Source organism: Gracilinanus agilis, chromosome 1 (genome assembly GCF_016433145.1).
Source record: "Gracilinanus agilis isolate LMUSP501 chromosome 1, AgileGrace, whole genome shotgun sequence".
In the NCBI taxonomy this organism is placed as follows: Eukaryota; Metazoa; Chordata; class Mammalia; order Didelphimorphia; family Didelphidae; genus Gracilinanus; species Gracilinanus agilis.
Genome location: NC_058130.1, coordinates 168,812,411 through 168,819,843, shown reverse-complemented (window position 1 = coordinate 168,819,843; position 7,433 = coordinate 168,812,411).

The window sequence follows — 7,433 nt, the reverse complement described above, 5'->3', positions numbered from 1 at the left end:
TGATTTTCTATCCTTATTCATTAAAGAAGTGAGAACAGAAATGGGTCAATAGCTATAGAAGTTCAGAATGATTTTTAGGTGTGTTTGGCATTGATGAAAGATTCTTACAGACAGATAGGGAGTGGACCTAGTATAAGGAACTCCCAGGTGAGGAAACTTTTGCTACCCATGCAGGTTGGCAATTTGGAGTCTTAAAGAGCATCCTAGATCACTGAGAGATTAAAGAGATTTCCTCAGGGGTTACAAAGCTAATGTGTGTCAAAATCTGGACTTGAAACCATATCTTTCTGGCTCCCAGGGCCAGCTCTTTATCCAACTGGCCAAAGAGATGACTGATTGTCCTGGAAATGAGGAGCTTTTCTAAATATGATCTTTAGTAGATGTCAATAGTCTTGTTGCACTCTTCAGGATTTCAGAAAATTTGTGATCAGGTCAGCAAACATTAAATTAAAAATATGAGTGGTACAAAGGACAGGCTACAGTTTTAAGGTGGTACATTAGAGCATTCACTATAACAAATATTTATTAAGAGCTCTTTTGTACAGAAGAGGTGAAAAGGAGTAAGACAAAATGCCTGCCCTCATGGAGGTTTTGCCTTCTGAATATATGGAGGGAGAGGAAGGGAAGGGATAAGGCAAATACAGGATCATAGACCTGGAGCTGAATTTATCTAGTCTAACCCCCTCATTTTAAAAAGAAAAATACTGAGCTTCAGAGAGTTTGACTGGTTTGCCCTTGGCCTCACAGCTAATTGTCAGAGGTGGGAATTGAAGGCAAGTCTTCCTGACTTCAGCATTTTCCCCTTTATTCTGGGATGTCTCTCCACATATAACAAGAAGGATTGAGTACAAAGTACAATGGGGGGGGGGGATCCAGTGAAGTTGAGGAGGAAGCAAGACAAGTTTCATAAATAAGGTCATATTTGAAATAGGATTGAAGGATGGACAAGTTATCAGAAATTGAACATATCCATTCCATAAGTATTATAAATGCCTATAATATGCAAGGCACCCTGGGTGGGTGTGGGGGATAAAGAAAAAGAGTTCCTGCCTCTACTATGAACTCATAGTCTATGGGTGTGGGTAGTGAGAAATCTAACATATTCATATTTATATATGTATGTATGTATAATTTAAGGAGAGAGCACTTGTGAGTCAGTTAACATTTATTAAGTACCTGTTTTGTGTCAGGCATTGTGCTATCTGAGGATATAAAGAAAGGTAAATACTATGTTCTCAAGGAGTTTACAATTTAATAGGAGTAACAACTTGCAAACAACTTTGTACAAATAAACTATATGTAGGATAAATTGGAAATGATCAATAAAGAGAATGTACTAAAATTAAAGATGTAGAAAGGCTTCCTGTATAAGTGGGATTTTAGCTAGGACTGGAAGGAAGTGAGGAGACAGAGATCACACAAGCAGAGCATTTTAGGTATGGGGGACAGCCAGAGAAAATACCTAGAGTCAGGGGATGGATTGTTTAGTTTGAGTAAAAGCAATGAGACTACAGTTACTGTACTTTTTTTTTACAGTGCATGAGGATGAATAAGGTATAAGAAGGATGAAAGGGCTTCGGGAGGTCAGGAAAGACTTTTCTTTCCATAGATGACACACCAGTTGAATCTTGAAGGAAACTAGAGATTCTAAGAAGTAGGAGTGAGGAAGAGACTGCATTTGAGTGCTGGGAAAACAGACTGTGTAAAGGCATAAAATGGTACATGGGAACTGGGAGCCTGGAGTGTCTAGTTAGGTTGTCAAAGTACTACAGGTGAGGTGATGAAGATCTTAAGTAGTGTCTGGCTTTAGGACTAGAGAGGAGTTAGAAATCTGAGAACGATGTTGTGGAGGAAAAACTGACAGGACTTTGCAACTGCTTTGCCATGGGAATAAGAAAGAAGAGTTGGGGATGACTGAAATTGTGAATCTGAATGACTAGAACAATGGTTGTGCCCTCAATGAAAATAGGAAATTTTGGAGGGCATGTGAGTCAAGGGAACTAGATAGATAATGAGTTTTATTTTAGACACATTTATTTATTTATTTATAGATGCTTACTGGACAACTACTTGGAGCCATACAACAAGCAGTTGGTATGGGACTGGATGCTCAAGAAAGAGACTAAAGCTGGATAAATGGTAAATCCAGCACTTTTTTTCTTGTCTGAGGTGAAAGGTGGTGATCATAAAAGTCCCTTTAATCTGTCTTTAGTGCCTTAAAAACTTGGTTGCAAGATCTGATTTAGAAAATAATTGTGCTCAAAGTTAGCTTCCTTCTTGTTCTATCATTGTTTTCTTTGCTTGGTGAGATAAACTGCTTTTGGATGGGCTACAAAAGCTATGTTTTTTTCCCCCTTTCAGTTCCAGTTCTATTTAACAAACATGAAATGCCTGTTATGTACAAGAGACTATGTTAGGTGTTGGTACGTAAAGCCAAAAATGAAATGTCTACTTGAATGAGTTTATGGTTTATTGGGATTGGGGCTGGGCTAGTAATAAGTATGTATAATAAGCAAATGCAAGATGATTTTGGGGGAGAGATTAAATTTAGGAATGGGAGAATCAGGAAGACCTTCAAAGAGGAGGCAGCACTTGGTCTGAGTCTTGAAAGAGAAAGGTTTAATATTAGGGGCTAGTTGACTGATTTTAGATCTAAGGACTTGGTATGATTCCTAATTTAACAACTTCAGATCTTGTTCAATTCTTTCAGTCTTGTTCTACTCTTCATGACTTGATTTAGCGTTTTCTTGCAAAGATATAGGAATGACTTGCCGCTTCCTTCTCCAGCTCAATTTATAGATGAGGAAACTAAGGCCAACAGGGTTGGGTGACTTGCCCATAGTCACACAGCTAATAAGTGTTAGAAGCTATATTTGAACTCAGGAAGATGACTCCAGACTCAGTGCTCTATCCTGAAATTAGTAATATAGATTTAGAGGGACTTTGGGGGTTTCATCTCATCATGTGCAGTTCTTCATTGTTTTTGACATGCAAATTACTGACACTCATTTTTGCTACATCAAGACAATATTTTCACCATACTCCTTTATTTAAGTCCCCCTGATCTAGAGGAGCAGTATTCTTTCCTCTTTTCACCACCTATTTATTGCAATAGCTAAATTGTTGCTTTCACATATCAGTATAATGATACTATTGTAACTTAGCCCTCCTCTAGTTGACCCCTCTTAAATTAGTTTTGTAGTAACAGTAACTTATAATTGTTACTCAAAATCAAAATTTCTTGATGCCTGAATGTACTGTTTTTGACCTTAGTCTAATGATTGTATGGGTACCTGGTAGATAGCATGAATATTTGAGGTGCCTGGGAGTTCTTATTGATATCTGACTTAAATCTTCTCTACATCCTTTTTGTAAGTAGTAAAGTACAGATGTGAATCTCAAATAATATTGCTAACTTAGGAACAAACAAATGTCTTGTTTTAAGATTCCATTACATATTGGAGGCAGAGAGCTGATAGTCATGGACATGCCTGTAAATCCTGGCTAGATTTTAACTCAGGTCTTCCTGACTGCAGGTCCAGTGCTTTATCCACTGTGTCACCTATATGGACAAACTCATCACATGCTAACAAACAAACTTTTAAAAATAAAAAAAGCTATATTTTATAAAACAAAAATTTAATGAGAACAATGGCATTATTTTATGTATTTTTGCAAATCTAATGTTTGGTTTACTAGAAAACAGTTGGATTCTCATAGTTGTTTCTGAATTCAATTTGTTGTAATGCTCTTTTGGTTGACATATATAAGAAAATCTATGCATATAGAGATGTAATTGAAAAGGGGTTAGTATTTTATTAGGCAAATTACATCTTAATATTTTGATGAAAATATTTTTGACCTTAGGGACCCCTAGAAGGGTTTTGGGAGCCTTGGACTACAATTTGAGAACCATTTGGCTAGTGAGTGCTGGCATTAGTTTAAGCAGATTAAGTCTGGCATCAGTTTGGTGAGCCTCCAGTGAGCAGAGCAGGGATACCAGGCCATCTAAGAAGTAATAGAACCAGAAGGTCAAAGCTGTCCTGATCAGCAGTAGGAGGTGGCCTGTGATAGCCTGTGAAATTTTCCCATGAAACCTCATTTTTTTAACTCTTTACAATTATTTTTTAAATTTTAATTAATTAATTTAGAATATTTTTCCATAGTTACATAATTCATGTTCTTTCTCTCCTCGCCTCTCTCCCCCCTCCCAGAGCTGAGGAGCAATTCCTCTGGGTTTTACATGTGTCATTGTTCAGAACCTATTTCCATATCATTACTATTTGCAATAGAATGATCATTTAAAGTCGACATCCCCAGTCATACCCTCTTTGAACCATGTGATCAATCATATATTTTTTCTTCTGCGCATGAAATCTCATTTTAGAAACCTTATATTAGAGAAAGTCTGTTCTACTTAAGAAGTTTATGTTCTGGTAGAGAAGAAAAGATTTCAGTGTTAGCAGTTACAGTTTCATGCTTTCATTATCAGTTTTTACTAAGAGGCCATGTAATGTTCCTTGCTAGTACATTTCCGTCAATGTTAAAAGCAAAAAGAAGAGATAGACAGTTTTGCCTGGATTTCAGCAAACTTTCATGTTTCAATTTTTTTTTTGTTGCATTATTCAGATTATAAAGTTGTGAATAGAGGTGGTTTGTTTTTAACCAAGTCAAATAAAGAATTCCTGGAGAATAGGAGGGGAGAAGGCAAGAACCAAAGATCTGGAAGTAAGACTTGCTCCTAAATGGGGAGATGTTCTCATGTTCAGCCCTGCAGCCACTATTTTTTCTCTTCCCACCTCATTGCACCTCAGGTTAGATTTCCTGCCCCTTATGAGTCAATAAAGTCTGAATCACTTGAAGAGTGACTTCCTGGGTGACTCCCAAAGTTTATTTAATTCATGATATGGGAAGTCAGATCCTAATGCCATGCCTTGATCATCCATTCATTACTTGCTTTCTGAGATACGACAAAGGGATTGCCCAGATCTATCCTCTGTTGTCCTAATCTCAAACCTGAGGCCAACTTTGGGTTTGTCTTGCAGTTCCCTCAAAGGATCTGGTGCAGCCCTTTATTCAGAAAGATATGTAACTAGATTAATGAGTCTGAAGAGAAACAAAGATTTAGATATCACGAACACAAGTAGTTTCTTTATAAACTTGAAACAAATGAGAGTTGAACTTGAGGTCACTGATCTAAGGGAAAACATGGGGAAAATGGTTGAATCCTCTTCTTGCAAGTCAGCCCTTAATTTATTTATAGTCAGCCTTGTTAGTTTATCTTCCTCATTGTTACTACACATGATTAGGCATGTAAAACCTGCCCCACTAAGTTGTCAGAAAGACTCATCAGTTTTCCTGTTTCTAACATGCCAAAAGTAATCATATGCTTTAGAGGTCTAGCAGTGTAAGTTGTGGCACGCTTTCTATTTGCATGCCATCTCTAGGCCATTGAACCATATTGCCACTTTCAACTGGGGGGGAAGCCTTTTTTTCTTAAAAGGATTTAATGCAGTGGGGAGAGAGGTGCATGTGAGAAAAATGTATAAAGGTGGGAGACAGAATAGAACGAGTCCTAGAACTAGAGTTGGAGGAAGTGAGTTCAAAGCCTGGCTCTGACATTTAAAGCCTGTATGATTTTGGGCAAATCATTTATTTCTCTGGACCTCAGTTTCCTTATCTGTAAAATCAGGGAGCTGGAAGAGATCTTCTCTAAGATTCCTTCCAGCTCTAAAACTATAATTCTGTGATCTTACTCTTAGCAATCTTGCTGGGCCTGGTTACTCACTCTCCATTCCTCATGCATCTGAAACTTTTGTTCTTGTTCATCTCTATTTTGAAAAATCACTTCACCTGAATCTGCTTATTTTCATTTGGAGGAATCATACTCTCCACATAAAGATCTATCAAATATTCCTTTAGCTTCATTATCAAGTATTTATTGAGTGCTTGATGTTATGGGATCCAGCAAAGATGATTTCTGCTTGCATTAAGATTACAATCTAGGCATTTTGGGGTAGGAAAAAAAGAAGATAAATTGCTAAACTATAATGACTAATCAGAAGGTTAGAGAAGGGAGAGGCCACCTAGGGTTGGAATAGTAAGGAAATATATTTTGATGGAAAGATGCTTGGAATTATCTGAAACTTGAAGAATCAACAGGATCCTATGGGCCAGAAAAGTTTTCAGGTATGTGTAGGAGGAAGCACCATGAGAAAGAGAATTGAGATTAAAAATTAGCATGGTCTGTGCTTGAGTCAGTGAGGAGAGAAAATGTGTAAGCAGAAAGATCATTGAATTTGAAGTTAGGCTAGATTCAAAGCCTGGCTCCCATTTTTTATTTTTGTTTGATCTTGGGCAACTCAGGCTTTCTGAGCTTTAATTTCCTCATGTGTAAAATGAGAAGTTTAGTTAGATTATCTCAGGCCCTTTCTAGCTCTAAGTTCTGTGATCTTGAGTTCTTGACTGTCAGTATTTGAGAGTACATTTTTAGTGACTGGTGTAAAATAAGTTTGCTTTTTTTTTTTTTTTGAAACCCTTATCTTCCATCTTAGAATCACTACTATGTATTGGTTCCAAGGTAGAAAAGTGTTAAGGGCTAGGCAATGAGGGTTAAGTGACTAGCCCAGGGTCACATGGCTAGGAAATGTCTGAGGCCAGAATTGAATCTAGGTTCTGCCATCTCCAGACCTAGCTCTTAATCAGAAGTACTGGAGAGGGGAGCCTTTGAGTCAGGCACAAGGATCAAGTTTTGATATAGAAGGTAATGGGGATGCAGTTATAGGTTTTCATAGTGACAAGATGGAAGTGGTCTTCTGGAAAGATGTCAGGTAGGGGTGGTGGCAGGCAGCAGTAAGAGATTGAATGACCCAGAGAGACCAGGTAGGAAGCTGACCTCATTACCCTGCTCATGCTCCTATTTACTTATTTTTGCCTATGAAATTATCATTTGCTTAGTTACTTAGTTTCAGTTTTCTTTAACTCTTTCCTCTCTCCCTCCTCAATAACTAAGTAGTTGCCATTTCTTAAGAATCATCTATTCTTTCTTTTTCTTCACACCATAGATCTTGCTATTGTAATAACCTCTGAACAGATTTCTTTGTTTTAGACACTCCTCTCACTAATCTATTCTTCGTATCATTGCCAAAATACTTTCCCTAATGAATTAGATCACTTATTTTCATCCTTTAAAACCTCTTTCCATGGGATTATGGACATTTTTTGGCAGTTTGGTGAAGGTTATGGATCTCTTCTTAGAATAACATTTTTAAAAATTCATAATTAAAAATATGAAATTTCAGTTGGAGGTTTGTGAAAATAAAGATAAAATTTTTTTCTAATCTAAGCCCACACACCTCTTGAAATCTATCCACAGATCCCATAAGGATCCATAGAACTTAAATTAATAATCCCTACTCTCCATTGTTTACCAA